Below are 21,900 nucleotides of genomic sequence, written 5' to 3'. Positions count from 1 at the left end.
ATTGGACAAGACTATTATATCATTTTCCTTTAGCCTTCAATCAATAGACCCACAGAACATGTTTTTTCACCATGAAATACCCATTTTGTGTAAGAGAATTAGTGTTTCTGTTTGTTTGTTTGTTTTCCAGAAAACTGCACAGAAATGGACATTTTTTAAAAAATCCATATTTTAATGCCAAAAGTAATTGTTTTATATCAGGCTAGCATTTCCCGGAGGTGAGGGGTCCTCTTTCTTTTCCTATAGCACACCCTCACTACTGCATGAGACATTCAACAGACAGAGGACATCCAAGTTGCTTGACAACAGCTATTAAGTGGATAGTGTTAAAGGCTGCCTCAAACAATACTCCAGTCTCCTCTCCCACACGTTTCCTTTCAAGAGATGAACTGGAAGGTTAAAAAAATGTATAACGGAGGCATTTGGGAAAAGATAGTATCACTGGATTAACTTTATATTCTCAACTGTAACTATGGTTGAGCATGAACTGAAAGTATTGTGGAATTCACAAATAACCTTTCTATAGATCAAAGACCAAACTTTACAGTTTACTGCATGGGAACAGGACAGTAGCCCCCTAAGAAGTTAGAATCCTCTAGTGGCACTCTGTGTGTGCTCATGGGTACCCCCAGAGCGGTGGGATTACATGCATGCAGCCAGGTTTTGGAGTTTGTAAGCAAAGTTGTTACCGTGGCTGGTTGGGCCTGAGGAGCCTGCACTCTTCCTTTGCAGTGTGCATGTTGTACAAAGAGAAAATATTACCCATCAGAGTACTGGAAAAACATGGCCACCTCTCCTACATAAGTAGACATTTTAGTACATATATATTCATGGAAACTAAAATTAGTAGTCTGATGAAAGACATTAAGTACTCACGAGATTTTTGCTGCATCAGCCAACCTCGTGGACAGACCCAGTAATTGCTTGGTGTCTCCCTAGTGATGCAGCTCAGCTTCAGAGCTGATGCCCTGTACACACTGGAGGAAAGCAAGAAGTTACTAAAGAACTCAAAGTCTTTCTGCGGGGGTGGGGGTGGGGGGGTGGAGGTAACTGGAAAGCAGGATATGGAAGGAAGAATGAAAGCAAAAATTGATGGATTGGGAATAACTTCCAGGTTTTGTTCTCCCTGGTAATCTCTCTGAGCCATTGGTAGTCTCTCATAGCAATTTCCTGAGCCATTTTTTATCTCCTCTATCCTACTTTTTTCCCACAAAATGCCGTCTGCCTTGCATGTGCACCATGAGACCTCACTCTCCCTCATCGTGTTCCTCATATTTCCTTCAAGCCCATTAAGCTAGCAGCTAAACCTAATAACAGAAGTCTATGCACATTGCATGTCTTATGCAGGAGTCTGAAACTAGGATTTGGAAAGTGAGGGTTGGGTGGAAAAGCCCCTGTTTCAAAGGGTCCTGATCAGGTTTTGGTGACAACCAAGTGCTCAGAGTGCCATGGCCGTGAGCAGAGGGAGCAACCAGCTCTGGGTACTTGGGAAGCAGCACGTCAGCTTGAGTCTTAATGCACATGGAGGGTCAAACAGCAACTAGGCGTGTGAATTTAGATATGCCTTTGGGACTATCCCAGCTTAAGTCACATAAATACTTTGCTGGATGTAGCCCAATTATTACAACAGGAGGCAAGATCTAAAAGTTGCAGTGCCCAGGATCTGGCTTTAACCATGTCCCCAAGCTGGATCTAGTGAAAACCTTCTTCAGCCCCACCTGATTCTATATCACAGCTGATACACTTATTAGAAGAGCGGCTTATATCCTTGCATAACCTCATATCCTAGCTCAGATTTCCTTGCAAAACAGATGTATTCACTCCCCACGGTTTTGTCTTGCTCAGCCTCCCTTTTAGATCCAAATCTATAACAAGTTTCTAATGAGGGGGTTAGCTATCTGTATAATTTAAACTCTAAGCTCCTTAGGGTAGGGACTTTGTTCACACGTACCAGGCACACAAATAGTGCTATATAAACACAAAGGATATGCCACTAATTAATAAGAGCTCAGCTCAGCTGTGCTTCCAAGGGTGACTTACACAAGCAGGGGCATTTTAATGCTGTTTGCTCGGAGGACTGTCTTCTATGTAATGCGAAGCGAGAAGATCATTCTAAGTGTATGGAATTGCTAGTGACATTAATTCAGTCCCAGATGTGTTGAATTGTTCCAATATGCGAGGCTGAGAAGCTGAAGCCATTGAACATAAATGCGGTGGGTTGTTAATGTGTTTGATTATAAGGAAATTAGAACACTTGTTGAAATGTTGTCAGCAGAGTTTCATTTCCAGTAGATTTATCTGAGAGAAACTCATGAGGTTGTACTGCCCTGGATTTTGCTTTTCCAACAGCATAGTATTTCCGCTACAATATTCCCACTATAGGCAATATTTCTGCTGACTGAAAACAGCAGATCATTTGTAAATGTCATTGTCCATGGGACAATGATGTGCTCTTCTGAAGGTTCCTTTCTATAACGACAGTGACCTCCATTTCTGTCACTGCTCATAAATGAGACAGCTCACAAGCTGTCTGCTCTGCAGCTGCCTGCAGTGGCAAAACTCTGTACTCAGGTATAGAAACACACGGAGTTGCCCTCCAAGGCACAGAGTAACAGTGACATTGCTCTGTAAATCACTTAATTCATGTAAAAAACACTGCACATTTTAGTGTGAGTTGGAAGCAGATGATAATGTTCTCAGCTCAGGAGATGGAGGTCTTCAGTCTGTTCTTTTGGCTGCTGTAGCTGTGCTTTGAAAACCAGCTGCCAGCACATCTGGTATCATCGAGTATCATCATTTGTGTGGATGAAGAAGTTGTTCAGATCTTCTCATGGACAGTACGGGCTTTCAGATTTCTCATCTATCTCTGAGACTCTCTGCTGACAGTCACCTGCACCAACATTGACCTGATCTTGAATTAGCTGCAGAAGACTAGAGCCATTGAAGGCTCTGGTACTGTTGTACTCAGCCTTGTGTTTTTGCATTGATCATCTGTCAGAATGGTGAGATACATAAAATGGGTGCTGTACAAGTTAGTGGGCTGAATAACATTTCCCAAGCTATCCAGCTGTAAATACTGGGAAGAAGAGTAAAGCTCCCTAAAAGTGAGTACTTAGCCCACCCAACTAAGAATCCTCATGGGATTTAAAGGCTGAGGACAGTCTGTGTCTGGGACCCACAGGCATCTGGTCAGATGTTGAAGGGATATTGGAGAGGATCCATCATCTTTGGATGTTGGAAGTCCTGAGTTCAAATCCTTCCTCAGCGTATTGGAATTTTAACTTTCCAGCCAGAAAAAAAAAAAAAAAAAAAAAAAAGGAAAAAGAAAAGGAAAAAATAAGACTATCATGCTGAAGAGTGTGCTGGAATGGATCTGCCTCAGACTTTTTGACTGATTCTTCCCTAATTTTCATGGATTGACTGAAGATTTTCTGACCTGGAATGGAGGTTCAAGCAGAGCGTTTTATTGGATACGTGTCCTGCCCTCTTCCTAGTACTACTTCCTCTTCTGAGAAATAATGCATTATGCTGGATAGGTAGAATAGAGGGACTTTATCTACCTGTATGTAAATAAATCATTTGGTAGAGTGTCCCTTAGGAAATGTCAGTTGAAAACATTAGGCAGAGATGACAGGTATTAGTAAAGCTCATGTAAGGCAGGTATGAAGCCATAAAATGAGGGAAGCTATCAGGTTTGGAAGAGGTTGCTGAATGCATTCTTCTGATACAGTGGTTCTTGAGTCATCCAGGGGATCCGACACAGGCCTGATGGGCTCTTTGCTTGTGGCACAGTACTGCTGAATTAATCCATGCTAGGGCTTCTAATGCTTATCTGCACTCTATTAATGACCATTGAGTTTCACCTTTGATGAATGTTTGGCTGCTTTTTTGTTTGTTTGTTTGTTTGTTTTTATCTCTTCCTAATATATATGACATTTATCATAACTATAAACAGGATTTAAGATCAGGGAAATTGACCTCCTGTGGCATTCCTTAGGTTTGCAGATGATGTGCCCTGCACTCGTGAATAAACTGATTACCAGGCTTGGGGCTGGGAATAATTTTCCTCGAGGTGAGACCATTAAATTTTCAGAGTTGTCCTTGCACTATTCTGCATAGTTGGTGAAGCCTGACTGAAAGTTTTATTTAATCACATTTAAGTCTTCCATTCATTGTTATTCTAGGTTACTGGTGATGTGCTTGCTCTCCTTCTGTGTTACTGTAGCTTAAGACTGATACAAGGTGATAGGGAGTATCCTGTGGCCTTTGGTATGGGGAGGAAATCGGCACGCCCTTTTGACCTAGATAATTACTGTGTGGTTATCAGGGGCTGCAGGGGATAAGAATCAATGAACAAGACCCATATTCTTCCCTTTTTTACCACAGTCCAGAAATGTGAATTCAGGTTCTTTAATTTACAAAAGGATATGGACCAGATTTCCCCTTTGCTAGCGGCATGCCTGTGAGGTGAAATCTATTTGTAAGAAATGCAACTGGGCAGTTGCAGAATGATGCCTCAACCTACTGGGCTTGTGAAATAAATGCCTTATCAGATAACACTGTCCCTGCCCAGGTGGTTCAGGGCATGACCTATGGGAGATGCTTAGACATGGGAAATTCACCAGAGGAAGCCTATACTGCCTAATCCTGCACTGCTGCTCTTAGAGGGAAATGTTTGGCTGAATTCAATCAAAAAGGCGTGAGTGTGGTACTCCTCCATCTCCTTCATCTGCTCAGTCTTACAAAGACAGACCAGGCAGCCTCAATGAGAGGGAAGAGTAGTGCCCATCTGAAAACACTGAGAAGCAGCCCGAGTGCTTTGAAAGGAGATGGATGAGGATCATGTCTGTCTTTTCCTGTTTCCCTCCCAAACCAAGGTCATGGATTGTTGAAGTTGGACTCAGCTTTGTCCTTGGCAAATCTAATACCCATGTAGTACTTCAGCATTGACTTCAGATGCATCGCTGGCCTAAGACTGGTTCTGTTCCTCCAGAGCAGTAGGCAGGGCACTGTGCTGATGCTAGGTGGACAGAAATGCTCCTTGAGGGAGGAATGAAGTCCATACTGTTGTTTTAGTCTGTGTCAGTGCAATAAGAAACCTAGGTTGCCTCTGGAGGACAGAAAACTGGTGCTTCTCTCTCTTCTATCGTTTCCATTATTCCTTGCTATTTCACTTAGTCATTTGCAGCCACTTCTGGTTGGGGTGAAGGTAAAATAAACAAACAAACAATAACAACAACAGAAAAAAAACAACAAACAATGTAATTCCAGTTTCAGAGAACACCCTGCTGTTCTCGCAGGTGAAACTTGAACTTCATTCTCTGGATTGCACCAACACCGCATGCTGGAGTCCTGAGACAAACGTCAGCCATGTGGCACCTCTCCCACCATTAAATCATGTCCCTGAAGGCAGAGGAAGAGAGGTGAAAGCTGCTACAGTGGAGACAGAGATAGAGGTAGGATAAGTAAATGGCCAACAAGCTCGTTTTCATGTTGTAATTAAGACCAGAAGCTGATTTTTTCTGTAGTGCTAAATACCAGTATTTTACTCTAATTTTGATGACAATTTTTGTTCACAAAACACTGTACAGAAAGCTTTGTACAAACCAGCTGTTAAGTGCATCATGTAACATTTGAGCGTGCCAGAATAATCTGCTCATTTCAAAAGATCTGATATACTGAGGCTTTTTCTTCCTAACTGCCCATGCAGTGCTTCAGATTGCTTATTAGAGCAGTTAGGCATATAGAATATTAATAGAAAATATCCTGCTTTTCTATTAAACTGACAGTTTAAGATTCAAATACTTTGTATTATCTTCTTTTCTGAATTGTAGCCTGCTAATAGAGGAAACATATTCAAGGCGATTTTTAGATAATTTTAAAGAATAACTAATGCTAAAGGGCAAGAATGTGAATCGCTGCATTTCAGTACAATGTTAATGCAGATACTCTCCTGAATGGTCATAATATGAACATATTTATGATGACAATCTGTAAGATTATGGCACTGTGGCTGCCAAATTTTAAATCTGAACAGTAAACAAAGGAACTTACTTCAGGCATTTTTGAAAACTGTTTTAAAAGGACAACTGTAATGAGGGTACGTGCTTGTAGATCTGCTCTGTATGCATGGATTTTCCATATGTTATAGAGGAGTATAACTGTGAAATTACTGAAAATAGACCTGGAAGAAATATTATCAGGTCATCAAGCCTGTGTCTCCATCCCCAGCTGTACCAGAATGAGAGACCTGTCTTTCCTTGGTGAACAGTTATTTCATCACGTATCATAACACTTATTCATTCTAATATCATATATAAATCCTTTAATAATTTTCATGAGTAAACTTCAGGGCTTTATAAAAGTTTGAAGTGTGTTTTTATGTGCTTTTTTCAAGGACAACACAACAGTCCCCCATTTGCAAGTTGCACTCAGCTTTGACAGAAAAGTCCCTGGGGAACTGAAACCAATTTGTGAGGCAAAGCATTCCAAATTCTTGTCAGAGCTGGTCAACACAGCTTTCCTACTGTAGTTCTGAAGTAAGTGCAGTGTCTTGCCACCCGGTGGGGGTGGGGTGTTTAAAATTATTTCTCATTTCAGTTCCTGAATATCTGAAGCCTGGACCACCTGGAAACAGGTGTAGATTTTGCATAGCTTTGGAGGTGAATGAAAACTGGTACATCATCTCGCCCTTGTAGATAATAACTCACATGTGGGAGGAAGATCTGAGCTCCGCGTAGACATTTGCACTGACTTGCAAGGGACTGCAAGTTAGATTTTTGTTCCTTTAAAGGGTAATGACAGAGGTATAAATATAAATAGAATATATAAATATCAATATGAATGGAATTTCTCTGATCAGGTCTGATGTCTCAGTCTGCACATGATACACACAGAGTCTGAAGTGGCAGCTGTTCTTCTGCACTCTTCATGGTTTACTCATTTCACTCATTGTCTTGGAACGGAGACAGCTTAGGTAAATGGCATAATTTACGTGAGATGAGTTTGGGCTCTAACATAGGAAGGGGAGTTAGGAACTCTTCAAGGTGAAGAGAGAGAGGTAACCACTTAAAAAAGGTGCTTATCACAAGACAATCAGTGTAAATGATTGATAGATATGAAACATACTCATTGATATTATTTACATATAAAAGAAAAAAAATGAGGATTGATAACATTTGTTTTTTTCCTAGAGAATTTGTTGCTCCTTAGCAGTATAAGACGAAAGGATACAGCCAACCAGTTCAGAACCTCTTGGCCACAACAAAGTTTGGGAACTGCTTGGGGCACTTATCTACTGAAAGAATCCTACATAGTTTCCACTTTGTTTTCCTAAAATGTTCAGCATTGTCTATTGATTTAAATTATGATAAAACTGTTCCTGAAGCCTTGCAGCGTACTGGCTACAAACCAGACCCAGTGCTGTCATTTTGTTTCATAAAATGGCTGTGTTTCAATGATAAACATAGCCCAAGGGGAACATTTTGGCTTTTTTATAATTAGGTGTATTGTTTCCAATTAGATGAAATCTGCTTTAATAAGACAAAGCGATTTTTTAACCAAGGGTTTCTTCTAGTTGTCAGCTAGCTCTGGGATTTATGAAGGTGGGCTGAAGGCACCCCTTAATTCTGGGTTGCCCATTTAGAAATAGAACTGAAGTACTGGCAAGTGCTTTGAGCATGTTCAAGTCAAGAGAAGTAGAAGGCTTTGGGGTGTACTCTTGATTTGCCCTGACTGAGCATGGCTGTTGGCCAATATGGCCTGAAGCTGGAGAATGTTGAAAATCACGAGGCAAGGGAGCTTGTGGGGTCAGGGAAAGAAGCAGTGATGAAGTGGAAGCTTTGGGAATATTTGAGTGAGGTGTTGAACTCAAGGGTGCAGTTTCATGATCCATTTGATGTAACTGAGCCATTTGCTCGGCTGTTTTTTTTGTTGTTGTTGTTTGTTTGTTTGTTTTTGTGGATTTTCAGCTAAACCAGTTTCCTGATCTGACACATTATGCATCTACACACCTTGTTCAGGCACAGGGGAGGGAACACGGCTAGGTCAGAGAGCAGATGGTAGAAATATTCCTTTACAAAACAACCACACTTAGGTCAGATCAAAGTAGTTATGAAGCTGGAGCTGGATCTTCAATGGTCACAATATGAGTGTTGACTTCCAAGCATGAAAATATTGTCTTCAGTCACTGTGTATGTCAATTTTGTCTCACACAAATTGTGGAGTTACTAATACTTCCCCATGTAACAGAAATGTGAGGCATAGTAAATGTAAATGATCAATGTAAAGTGCCGGGTGCTACAGAGATCTGAAGCATGATGTAGCATCTTTCCTAGACACCCAGCAAAGCATCAAATTCCTGCATATTGTATCACTTAAGCTTTTCAATCAACCTATTCATTGTGTCCCAGGTTGTACTTTAATATGACATTAATGCCAGAAATATTCAAAAGAACCTCTGTGAGGTATGTGCAGGCTCTTAGACTCGACCCCTCAGGTCTACAATCTGTTGTTTTGTGTTTCTGGAGGGCTGAGCACAATGGGTCTGTAACAGAATGGCATAACTTTTGTGTAGAAGCTAGTGCATTAACAGTTACTAATAACAGTAAAAATAAACCTAGGTACATAATGGCCCACAGACAATGATATGTTAATGTGTGTTAATACATAGTATGTGAAGTGGATAAATTAGATCCCTTCCTTGTCCTTATCTTCCATTTTCTTCACAGGGGGAAAAATTATATGTATTTCCACACAAATTGCATCTGAAACACAGGAGATTTTTTAATATAATTATTATTATTATTGCAATGATTTAATTCCTTTTAAGAGGTGAGATCACATTGGTGGATATAGAAATCTGACAAGGTGAGGCACTGCATTTATTGACTATGTTGTGAAAGAGAAATTGTGATGATGATTATATACTTAAGGTATGAGAATCATTAGATTGCATGAAATACCATTTCTTTTTATATGAAATGCTAAACAGAAAGGAGACCTTCAGTCAGCTGTATTTAATTTTCTCTTCCTGCATGCTGAGCTCAGACTTTGGGAGACTTGGTGTGTGAAGGCAGAGTGATTACTGGCATGTAAAAGACAGTATGATAAACTGACGTTATCATAGAACAATAACAGTGGAATGTACATCTTGATCTTGAAGTCCAGATCCTTCCTAATTCAGGCAAACATGCCATTTTATCTCTTTTGTAAGCGTATCAGTCAGTTTGCTAGTGAATGCAAAGCAAAGAAGTAGAAAAAAACTGTAGCATAGCTGAATGTTTCATTGTTCATTAAACCATCATTCATAATTTAATGGTAATAATGAGAATGGTTGGTAACGAGCTGGAAAATGTGTCGAAACATAAATGACAGATAAAATCTAAACAAAAAGCAAAGCAATAGACTTTGCAACGCCACAGAGTGGCTATGAAATTTTTGTTCAACTTCTTTCTTAAAGCTAGGATTTCCTAGATCTAAGCAGATGAAAAATTGAAAAAGCAATTCTATATTATATTTGCAAAGGAATTGATTTATTGAATACTTAGACCTGCTAAAGAAAATCACTTATCTAATTTAACCAATATACTGTATGATCCCTTTTCCATGACTAAGACCTTCAGGGGAAAAGAAGTTGAAATATAGACCCAGCAGCTCAGATCCAGGAAAGAAAATTAAGGAGTTGTTCATGGCCTTCTGTTAGACCCAACTGTTGCCTGGTAACTGTCTAAAAATTAACTGTGCATCACCTGGCTTCTAAGGACCGTGGCATAACTAGGAAACCTGGCATCTGCTATGTTTTACATCAAAAAGCAGAACTTCATGACTTGGTTATTATGATTTTTTGTCATAATCAGGGAAGAAATTCAGCTACACAGCTGAGATGCTTATGAATGCTTAAGGTAAAATATTGCACAAACTACAAAGCAAACTTATGTTAATGTATGGAAGTTTCATGCAATCAATTTCTGCTGGGACTTCTGCAGTTTCTTTTTTTCCTTGGTGGTGTAGATATTGTTTTTAATTTCTTTGCTAATATCTGCATATTCTGAGTTTCACCCAAACTTTGAGAGAGGCTAGAACCTGAAAACAAAATGCATTGACAGAAACTGTGGTATGGGTATTCCTCTAAGGGAAAGCTGGCAAGCATCCCTAGACTACCAGATGAACCTTGACCAGACTCATAAAAGAAACTGTATTCAAATACTTCCCAGGCTGCTTGATGCCTATTTTGAACAACTTTTATGGACAGTTTGTACCTGTTATTCAAATGGCAGTGGTGAGTAGACTATGAAGATTTAGGTGGATATGAATAAGAATACATGGCATAGGTATTTAACTGTGTTAAACCTGTGTTCTTCATATTGAGCAATTAACCTGGGATTGCAAGCTGCTCATTTTTTTTTATAATTCTGGCTGCTGAATGCTGAATCTGAAGGCTCTGCTGCAAAACTTATTGCAGGGCATCAGAAAATCTGGTCTGAAGTTTGTTTGTTCTCTCTCTCTTTTTTTTTTTTTTTTTCTTCCCCAAATTGTTCACCTACAGCTGCTGTGTCAGGTTATTGTGTAATATTCATCCTAACATTAATTTTCTGTGCTTACAGTGCTTTCCTTTGGAGAACCTCAGAGAGTCCTGCACACACCAGTTAATTAAGCTTCAAAATGCCCATGTGAATGCACTGTTTTATTGTTTTAATTGCACAAAAGGAGGAAGACAACCACACACAGCTTAAGCAAACTACTCAAGGTCACTTCATTCATTAACGTTAGAAGTTTTAAAAAAGAAGGTAAGCACATGTGAGGTATACTGGATATCAGAGAACTAGTTGGACACTTAAAAATAAGGATTTGGTTTATGTAAGCTCCTGAAGTGGGAGCAGAATCAGAGAGCTGACTTCCATCACTACAAATTTTTCTCAGGTCTCAAGATACTACAATGATCTTGACTCCTCTTCCTGTGCTGGGTGAAGTCTGACTGAAGGCAGCAGCCTATATGAAGGCCAGATAAACACTGCAGATATGCACTATGTGTTATTCAAACTCTCTTGGAGCTGGCACACAGGGTATACCATGTCAGCTACAAAAGGGCAACAAAGATGATAAAGGGTTTGGAGGGGAAGACGTATGGGGAGTGTCTGAGGTCCCTTGGTTCGCTCAGCCCAGAGCAGAGCAGGCTGAGGGGAGGCCTCATGGCGGCCTGCAGCTCCCTCACGAGGGGAGCGGAGGGGCAGGCGCTGAGCTCTGCTCTCTGGGGACAGCGACAGGACCCGAGGGAACGGCATGGAGCTGGGACAGGGGAGGGTCAGGCTGGGTGTTAGGGAAAGGTTCTGCACCCAGAGGGTGGTCGGGCACTGGGACAGGCTCCCCAGGGCAGTGGTCACAGCACTGAGCCTGCTGGAGTTCAAGAAGTGTTTGGAAAACACTCTCAGACATCTGGTCTGAATTTTGTGTGGTCCTGTGTGGAGCTGGGAGTTGGAGTTGATGGTCCTTGTGGGTCCCTTCCAACTGGGGTTATTCTGTGACTCCATGATTCTGTCTCCCTGGCACTGCCATCTCTGCCGCATCATAAAGCTGAGCTGAAGGAGCTCCATGGCAAGGGGCTGGTTACCAGAGCACTTCTCATACTGAGGGGCTCACTGCCTGTGGGTGTGTATGAGACACTGTGAGATGCTGGGATAGAACATTTTGGAATGGCACAAAACTTGCTATGCGATGTTCAGGTGAGGAACCAAAGGGTGGGAATGAAAAGGACTGGGGTAGTCTGGGGAGGACCAAATTTGAGAAAACAGAAACAAGAGAGGATAATAGGGGCTGGTCGCCGTGTTTGTTTGGCTATGGCATGTACCTGGCCAGTGTAACCTGACCCGACTGCTCATTCAACTGCATTTGTAGCTATTTTATTGATTGAGGGACTATCCATTCTGTGTGCACGTGTGTGTATGGGGGTCTCAGTGCCTATGGACAGTCTGTGAGTGTGTTGTATGTGTTGGTGGGAGCAGAGGGGTCTGCACCAGCAGATTGAGTGTCTGAGCCCAGCTGCTGGAGGGATCCACATCATTCATACTTAAAAATATTTTCCTGACAATAAATATGTGTGTGTATACACACACGTGTGTATATGTATGTGTGTGTCCCTGTCATTTGGTTGTAATTTTAAGATGGGAAGAGGGGAGAAAACTGCAAGTTATGGGGATATGGGAAAGCCAATCAGCCATCTGTTGTCACCCAAAGACCTCTGTACACAGCTGAGGTATTTTTTATCCGAAAAGGTGGCATCAAAGGGCAAAGACAGTAATTTGTTTTGGGAAGGTCAAACACAGGCATGTGTGGTCCTTCAGAAAGCTAAAAAAAGTCTCATTCTGCAGCAACAAGAGCCAATCTTTTATATGGCTTATAAAGCTTTCCAAGCACTATTTTCTAGCAACACAAGCAACACAATCAACGAAAATGCTTGGAGAGGAAAAACTTTTGTCAGCAAGTTTTCTCTAAGATCAAACCTTTAAGAAGCAAGCAAACTCAACATTTTTACATTTTCAGGCTTGCTCTTCATGTGCAGGGCAGGGAGTATGTTGAAAACGAAACAAACATACCTTTATTTTTCTCCAAAGGAAAGTGGAAATCCAAATTGTGAACATTCTTGCTTCTTTCATATATCTAGGTACCAGGTTGAAACCCAAGACTAACTATTTTCTTGAAGCTGGGAAACCCGTATATATCAGTATATTTTGCAAACTTTTTTTTTTTTTTTTTTTTTTTACATATTCTTTGCACAAAACCACTGATGACAGTCTCTGTGATAGATAAATTGAATCCCACTCATTTTGATTACAGCTTTCCATTTCTCTTTTGGAATGGCTGCCCCAGTGCATTCACATGAGTGCACTAAAGGGCTGGACAAGATAAACAGATAAGGAAAAAATAACAAAGCACCTGAAATGGTGCCTGTAAAATGGAGAAGTGAGTGAAGAAGGGTCGTTCCCCATCACTCTGCTGCTGTGGAGACTGACTTGAAGCAGTTCTGGAAGAAAAGGACCAGGTCATTTCCTGCCAGCTGTGTGCTACATGGAAAGCTCGTATTTACTAAATAAAGCCCTAAATTTACATCTTCTTCAGGACTTCTGTGTGTCATTACAGTCTATACAGTACATGCAGCATAGCTTTTATAACACAAGGTCTTTTGAAAATGAGAATGAGACTTGTTATGAAACTGATTCAGATGAACTGGTTTCTGTTAAAAAACAATAAAAATCTCCCTAGAATAGGTTGTCCTGAGGTCACACACTCAATCCGAGGACTGAACTGTTAGGAGATAACTGATTGGTAATAAACTGAGGAGAGCAGATGGACAGCACAGGTCTGTGGGGCCTGTGCTGTTCTGGAGCACCTCATGCTGCTACTCATTGCAAAAGCTGCACAGAAGCTCTCAGCATTGCTGTGCTGGGAAAATGCCCCCATTTTTGAGTTATGATAAGGCTGGGTTTCTCTTCTGGCCTAGTTCAGGTCCTCAGGAATATCCCCATGGCATAGTACAGACACCAGTAGGAACACCCAGTGTAGTTGCAACCAGCCGTACCAAATTATCTCCTGGTAATAAACTGGTGGAACTGTAACAAGCCAGGTGGACCTGGAAAATCAGTTCTTGTGTTAGCATTAAGGTAATGGGACATCTTTGAACTTTAGGGTTATTATTAAAGTTTTAACGGTTCCCTCCTGCTTCATCATCACTCAAATGAATTACTGATTAATTTTACAAATCCTGCTTTTTACTTTGCAATATTAATATTACCCATCACATACCCTTGGCAGATTCTTGCAGAGCTCTGTTGAAATTCATCTTGTATTACACGAGTAGCAAAGCAGTGAATCAAGGTCTAACAAAGTTCCTGCACTGCCTTTCTTGCTTCTTCCTAGCATTTATGGCCACCCAGCATGGAAAAGCAGCCTCCACTCAAGTGGAATGGAGTTTTAGACTGTGTGAATGACAAGCTTAAATATCTAATAAAAGTCTTTTTTTTTTTTTTTTTATTTTTTAAACAGGCAAGATACTTAGTCTTTCTCACATAGACTTTTTGAAATACAATTAAAAAGTTGGGTGATACCATTCTCAGACAGGCTTGTTTTCTTAGACTATCATTTACCTACAAGCATATTTCACAGCCCGGAGATGTGAGGCATGTATATGTACCCATCGTTCCACCTACCAAGTTTATTTTAAATGTGCATAGCACAAGCAAGCTTGCAGTCCAGCTGGAGTGCCACACTCAGTGTCGCAAAGCAGACAGATCTTTAATTTCTTAAAAAAGCGATGGATGGAAAATGACCCCAACAGACTAAGAGAAATCTATCAGATCTTGGGCAAGAAAAGTTTATAATTTGTATTTAATGCACTAAACTCTTGGCAAAAAAAAAAAATAATCATGGGTCTTTGGGGCAAAGCCCAACTTGGGAAATGGTCAGGGACATTTCTGCTCAGCATAGGCTAAAGCCACCCTCTGAGCCTAAAGAACATTCTAGCTTCTTTGGACTTGTCCTCCAGCTCCCCTGTCAGCGTATTACCCCTATTGCTGTATGGTTGCTTCCCAAACCCCATGTCTAGTATTCCAGTCATACAGAGCCAAAACTATGGACAGAAGACATCTACACACCTAGGTGACACCTGCATTTACAGCAGCAGCTGTTGTTCATGGCAGTGTCTGAGAAGAGGGTAAATGGTAGTGTGAGGTGATTTTGATAACAATGTGAGTAGAAAAACACCTCTTTATTCTCATTTGACACTTCTCAATGCATCCTGTCTGCTTTCTGTCATTTAGGTTATACACTTTCTGTCACAGAGGTTGTCATTTTTTTCTGGATGTAATACTGAGTCAAACACATTGCTGATGTTATAATTACAACCATATACATTTAAATGTTCTGTGAGTGTCGCTCTAGTGTGAGGGAAAGTCAGGCTAATTGCTGATTTGATATCTACAACCGATCTAATTGCTATTTGGGAAAATGAGCATATCAGCAATGATCTATTCTTTGTCATAGCTCTGTCCTGCAGACCTGCTGTTCGTTTATGGAATAGAAAGCCTTGTGCTCAAGACAGTCTATTAATCTGGGAGTCAGTATGGCTAAGAACAACAAGGAAATGGTCAGAGTAGTGCAATAAACACTGTGAAAATACAACTCTTCAGTGGGCTCTGGTGTTTTAGATCATGTGTAGTGTTAGCCTCTTAAAAGAAGATAGTACTGCCACGGAGACTCACAAAAATTAGAAGTTTATTTCATGAATCTTTCCTCAGGGGCTTTGTCCTCACGTTAAATCAATCAGAACAGCTACAGCTGTGGCTGAGCTATAGCAAATTGCACTCGAGTTTACCTGCCAATGGTTTACTGTCAAGCTGGAAGTGCTGTCTTTTGAGACTCTGAGGGTGCTGGGCCTGGGTCCCAGGTCTACGTAAAACAGTGATAAGAAGATGAAGTGGAGAATGTGCTTTTTAAATTCTCAGAACACAGAATTATGTGAGAATGTAAAAGTGCACAGGAGATCAGGATATGAATTTGGGATTATATTGATAAATTAGAGACAAATTCTTAAATAGATGGAGGTTCTATATGCAGATAAACTGCATATAAAGCAATAAACTGCTGTATAAAAAAAATGAATGGTGGAAGCATAGGCTAAGTAACATTTTCACAGAAAGGGACCTGGGATTTATTCAGATTTACAAGCTACAGGAGTCAATATATTTAGGCTATGACCAATACAAACAAACAGCCAACAACAAAAATAACTAAAATACACCCAAAACTGCAGATTGGGGATGCAGAAGGGATGCCAGGAAACAATCACTCAATTCAGAATGGATACAGCATTTAGTTTTGGGCTCTGTATTTTGAGAAAGATGTGGAGAAAATGCAAAAGACTTCTGAAAAATGTGGCCTAGGAGAGAAAAATTATGGAGCTGTGATTCTTTATTGTAGAGAAGAAAAGGCAAGGGTATTATATGATAGCAGTCTTCAAGTAGGGAACAGACAGTTGTAGAAGAGAAGAGAAAGTGTTGTCTTTTATGTTCTCTCTGTAGACAGAATAAGGAACAGCGGGCTTTAATTTCAATGAGGGGAATTCAAATGAAAGAAAGAGTCTCTGAGGCCTTTTCTGTACTGAGAATTAATCCCACTTTCAGCAGCGGGTGGCCTGCTGATAACGTCTGCTACAGTCCCAGAGCAGAGACCTGGAAAAGCCTAATTTCCACTAGTGGCACTTACTCCTATTAATAACTGCTGATGTCAGGGCTGCATCCTAATACAGACAACTCGTTTTGGCAACCTTGGACATTTTTCTTTTCAATTTTAAGCCATTTCACATTGGGAAAATGATCTATGGAACACTCAGCTGGGCTGACAATGACCAGTGTAGCCTGATATAATTTTAAATTACCATGAACACTAAAGCAAGGATTTCTAAGAGGACAGCCAACTCAACCTCCATTGTAGTGAAGGTAATAGTGTTGTCTTCATGCCAGCAGAACATGCCCAACGTTCTCCACTGAAGTGATGGATCCAAGGCAGTGAATAGCTGGTGATGCCTGGTGGTTATGGTGGCCTCAGGCTACACTTGCTGTGCAGGCATGATGCAATCCAATATGCTATGCTGTATGTGCAGCTGACACACCACTAAGCTGTAACATACACCACCACAAATGCTTGCTTGTCATGGAGAACAAATTTTATTTATTTATTTATTTAGTGAAACCATGCTGATCTGTTTTTTGTATGCTAAACTGGAGAAAATGCTGTCTTCATTAGTTAACCATAGCTTACCTGTTCCCTTGTTAGCATACAAGTCAACTCAGCAGGGTGTTCTGAAACTACACAAGGGACTGTGGCTAACTAGGCAGTTTGCAGCCAGCAGAATGGCTGGATATCAGCAGCCTGGGCAAGTCAACTCCTGCTCTAAGTCAGGTCTCAAACATTTTGCAAGTTTAGCAGTTTTTTGCTTTTCCTGCTAACAACTGTCGTATGATACTGATGGAAAAATATGTTACGGTAATCCTTCCTTGAGGCAAGTGCATTTCAGGGACAACTTGAATAGGGAGAAACAGGAAAAAGATCTCAAACATTATTTTCTATTATGATAAGGAGAATAATATCAATATGTATATATATATATATTTAAATCCACCTTACCTAATCTCTTCATTAATTTTAGGTCTATTTTAAATCCTGAACTTAATTTTAAGTTCAGCCTTACTTGGTTTAATCAATACAGATGAATAAGGCACATGATTAATGCTAAGTATTTGCTCAGGTATTACTCTGAAAGTTGCCCTGATAGCCCAAGGCCTTGACCCGTCAAAAATTGCAGCTTGTGCATTGCCATTAGTAAATCACTTGCCCACTTTGATCAGTGTATCGCAGCAACCAGTATACAGTGATTCCCAGAGACTTCACTGGGATTATTCACATACTTGAATCAGAACTGAAGAGTGTCACTGGATTCAAAGCTCTCTGGATGTTTTTTCCTCTCTTTCCCCAAATCCACCTCAGTATCATAGAAACACAGAATCACAGAATGGTTTGGGTTGGAAGGGCCCTTAAAGATCATCTAATTCCAACCCCCCCTGCCATGGGCAGGGACACCTTCCACAGGTTGCACAAAGCCCCATGCAACCTGGTTTTGAACACTTCCAGGGATGGGACATTCGTATCCTGATTGATATGTATCCTTACATATCAAAAATAATGCACCAGGGTGCCTGAGCTGAGACATGGTAGGGGTCAATACTGAGTCCAGTCCTGTTTAGTGCCTTAGCATTAATGATCTGGATGACAGGACAGAATGTACCCTCTCCAAGACGGCAGATGACACAAAACCGGGAGGGAACGGTTGATACAGCAGAGGGGTGTGCTGCCATCCAGAGGAACCTTGACAAGCTGGAGAAATGGGCTGACAGGAACCTCATGGAATACACCCAGCTGGAAAACAGCTCTGCAGGAAAGGACCTGAGGGTCCTGCTGGACACCAAGTTGAACATGAGTCAGCAGTGTGCTGCAAGGAAAGCTAACGCTATCCTGGGCTGCATTAGGCAAAGTGTTGCCAGCAGGTGAAAGGAGGCGATCCTTCCCCTCTATTCAGCATTGGTAAGGATGCACCTGGAGTGCTGTTCTGGGCTCCTCAGTACCAGAGAGAGTACATGGACAGAGTGAAGAAAGACTAATTGAGGGCTGCCAAGATGATGAAGGCACTGGAGCATCTCTCACATTAGGAGAGGCTGAGAGAGCTGGGGCTGCTCAGCCTGGAGAAGAGGAGGCTCAGGGGGATCTCATCCGTGTCTGTAAGTCCCTGAAGGGGGCTGGTGGTACAAAGAGGACGGAGCCAGGCTCTGCTCAGCGGTGCCCAGTGCCAGGACAGGAGGCCATGGGCACAGCCGGGCACCCAGGAGGCTCCCTCTGAGCACCAGGCAGCACTTCTGTGCTGGGCGGGTGACGGAGCCCTGGCACAGGCTGCCCAGAGAGGCTGTGGGGTCTCCTCCTTGGGGATCTCCAAAAGCCTCCTGGACGTGGTCCTGGGCAGCCTGCTCTGGGTGTCCCTGCTTGAACAGGGGTGGCACCAGGTGTCCTTCAGACGTGCCTTCCTACCTCAGCCGTTCTGTGATGCTGTGATTGGTGCAGAGTTTTCCTGAGAGGAACAGAGACAGGGAAGATGCCTCCCAAATTGTGTTTTCCACCCACACTCCCAACTTGACTAGACAGGTTTTTTTCAAAGGTGCATTTTCATCTGCCTCAAAGCACTGTCTGCAAAGGGACCCAAGGAAATTACAGTAATACAATAGAAATTAAAATCTCGTTGCTATCACTGAGGTCATTTTATATAGCTGGCAGTATAGCAAAGCTTGTAGAGTGGTAAGGCTAATTCAGTGAGAATTAGACCTGTGTATCACAAAAATAATTGCTCTGTGTGTTCATTCTCCCCTTGCTCTCAAAGTCTATTTTTTTTTTCCTTATTAATATAAATGATCAGGACAATAGCTGCAGTATGTCTGTACTGCTGTCCAGAAGTGTGGCTGTAGATCAAGCACGTGTATCAGAGAGAAATTTAATCTGTTAAGTTGGATAACTCCAATCACCTAGCTGCAACAGAGCAGCCCTCAGCCTCGAAATACATATCAAAGGTCCTGGCTGCCCCTGCACTCTTTTTTCATGTATATGGCAATCTGCTGGCATACAAAGATGAAATAATTGGTGATAAACTTGGAAATCACAGGGAACAAATATGGTAATACACTAGTTGTCATTAAATTGTTCCAGGCATGAAAAGTCCCATGAAATACCACTGACCCTACAAAGCTATGAATTTCTATTTTAAAACAGCAGCTGTTCTCTGTTATTCCTCCAGCAACTTCATTACCAAATGAGACTGTGAAATGCTCAGCATTGTGTTAGGAGCATTTCGCTTCTTTTACAGATCTGAAAAGGGTGACTGGGAGAAACAATTAACATAAACATTAAATGGATGCTGTATCTCCGTAAAGAAGCTTTCTGGCACTCTATATCTCCATCTTGATGTGCCTTGTGTATCTTAAAGAAAAGATACAGAGTAGGAGGAGAATAAGTGTGATAGAAATCAGAAACAAGTTTCACAAAGGAGAGATGCATGAGACCTCTTGGGCCAGAAAGCCTTTTCCCCCTGCAGGCAGCATTTAATGACCCTTTCAAACACTGGGCTCCCCACCAGACTGATCTAGCAGCACCAGTGACTTCAGGGATGACTAAATGCAAATTGCTCAATTGATATTCAGACATTCAAGTTCCTTATTTAACCTCTTCAGGAGATAAAAGAGGTTCTGGCATTAATGTCTTTGAACAGTTGCTGTCTTCAGAATATCTTCTTAAAGTGAATAAAAGTCTCATTTGCTCCTTCCTTAGCTGTACGTCTAGAGTTCATTAGTTAATTCTAGATTATAATTCCATTTTTTTTTCTGAGGTTTTATCAGTTCCTCACACTTAACTGAGCCCTGGATAACTGCAGCTAGTTGAATTTAAATAGTTCAGGTCATTCTGCAGAACAGCTGAGTGCAATTGAAGGTCATCCCTCGAGTGTTGTTCTTAGCCTGCAATAGGCCAGGTGTGTTATCAGGAAAACGGTGAAGAGGAGAAAATCCTTTCTATTTTCTGGGCAGTGCTGTTCATTGGCTTTTCACTTCGATAGGCAAAACTGCTGGGATGCAGGGGAGTAGTGTCTGGTCCAGAAGGAGCACAGCTTATTTCAGTCTCTGGCAGAGTACGAATGATGTTCAGTCATTCTGTGCACACAAAATGCTCACATTGCATGTAGTACTTTGCATAAAAATTACCTATGCATTTTTTTCTGGTTTCCAGAAGACTCCAATGGTGGAACCACCCAAGCAAACAAAAAGTCCCTCAAATGGAAACCTAAATGCTGGTGATTGCATGTACTTTAAGGTAAATGGCTATAACGTTATTTCCCTTTAGTGGACCTGCCTTTCTATGTCCTCACAGCTATTTCTTAGAGACAAAATGGTTGGGGGTTTGGCTGCAGACAGCAGGGCCTCAGCAGCAGCTGCTTTGAGAAGGACATCCAGCTGCTAATCAGGGACAGCAACACATCTCCTGGGGGAAGACTGCTTGTGTGGTGTGCTGTGAAGTTTCCAGTGGCTGGGAAAACTGTGAATCAGGTGGTTAAGTGGGATGCCAGCCTTTACAAGAAGGCGTGTTTTCTCCTGGACAATCCAGAAGTGTTTGAATCATGCCAGGATGCCAAAAAAACTTGGCTTTGAGTGGACTATTCTCTTTCATCTGCTACTTTTGCTCCTCTTTTTAGAGTCAAATTAATCTTGAAAACACATGTGTGCTGTATTCCATAGTCGGCATTTGTTTGCTTGGGACCAGAGGATGACCTGTATTAAATCCTGAAGTCACTTCCAACCCAGCCATCTGTGACCTGTGCCATAAGACTGCCAAGACTACCTGCTTAAAACACCAGAATTTTTGCCTGTAATAAAATTCAAAGGCCAGTTCTGCTTCCATCCTCTAATCAGCTGAAAATGAGCAGTTGCTTTGCCACAGCTAGTCTGCACTTTGATTGTTTAATTGTTTAATAAGAACTTTAAGCAGGTACTTTTAAACTACATTAATCTACATCTGAAATGTATATTTTTGTTGGCTGCTTCAAAACTTCCAGCTGCATTGGAATAAATCTATTGTCTTGCACTTCAATGATTTCTATTATGTAGACATTTTATAGGATGAAATAACTTTTTGTTTTCTCATTTTTTTTTACACGGATAAGCAAATGCTTCCTTTAATAAACAACAAGGTTCACATTATATAGCTATTCTGTATGCACTGTTTATTTTGTGTGTGTAGACATAACTGTGTATTCATTATTTTTGGGACGTGTTAAGTCAGTCAAATGAGATGAAAAAACCTGTTTGGGTTTTCTTAATGGCAATATACATATATAAAGCTTATGTTAAAATCAAATCAGTATTTCTACAAAGAATAAATCAACATTTAAGAAAATTTATTCAGTAAATATTCCTCCTTCTGCTCACAGCTTGGGAATAACAAATATTTTGCCTTCAAGGTTGTTGTAGAGATTTTAACTAAAGGCTAAATAGTACTGTGGATTGTTGTGGTTTAACCGCTTATATAACACTGCAGACACAACTCTGATGCCACTGTCCATGGAACAAAACCACTGACTTTGGTAGCAAACTATTTTAATCTTATGCCAGTACAATAAAAAAAAGGGGTCATCTAAACTGCTGGCTACCTTTAAATCCTATTGAAAAGAGTTCCACACAAATTCATTTGAATTAATACTTCATAGAGTTTGGCTCCGATTTAGTATATAGAGATAGCAATCTTGAAATTGCTAGTATTTGTCAC

General features: G+C 41.1%; 2 long non-coding RNA genes across 2 annotated transcripts; both read left to right on the top strand.

The window, feature by feature from the left end:
• Window positions 1-10,163: 10,163 nt before the first annotated feature.
• On the top strand, window positions 10,164-13,108 carry LOC125179891 (uncharacterized). The gene is made up of 2 exons (XR_007157924.2): window positions 10,164-11,720; window positions 12,832-13,108. It is a non-coding gene; the product is annotated as an uncharacterized lncRNA (long non-coding RNA).
• A 6,899-nt stretch (window positions 13,109-20,007) lies between these two features.
• LOC106040365 (uncharacterized) lies at window positions 20,008-21,376 on the top strand. Its single transcript, XR_001209866.3, has 3 exons — window positions 20,008-20,269; window positions 20,368-20,451; window positions 20,831-21,376. It is a non-coding gene; the product is annotated as an uncharacterized lncRNA (long non-coding RNA).
• Window positions 21,377-21,900: the final 524 nt, after the last annotated feature.

The sequence above is a fragment of the Anser cygnoides genome, chromosome 1 (genome assembly GCF_040182565.1).
Source record: "Anser cygnoides isolate HZ-2024a breed goose chromosome 1, Taihu_goose_T2T_genome, whole genome shotgun sequence".
NCBI classification, from domain to species: Eukaryota; Metazoa; Chordata; class Aves; order Anseriformes; family Anatidae; genus Anser; species Anser cygnoides.
The sequence above is the reverse complement of the archived record's forward strand: the minus strand, read 5'-3'. Positions and strand labels throughout refer to the sequence as shown.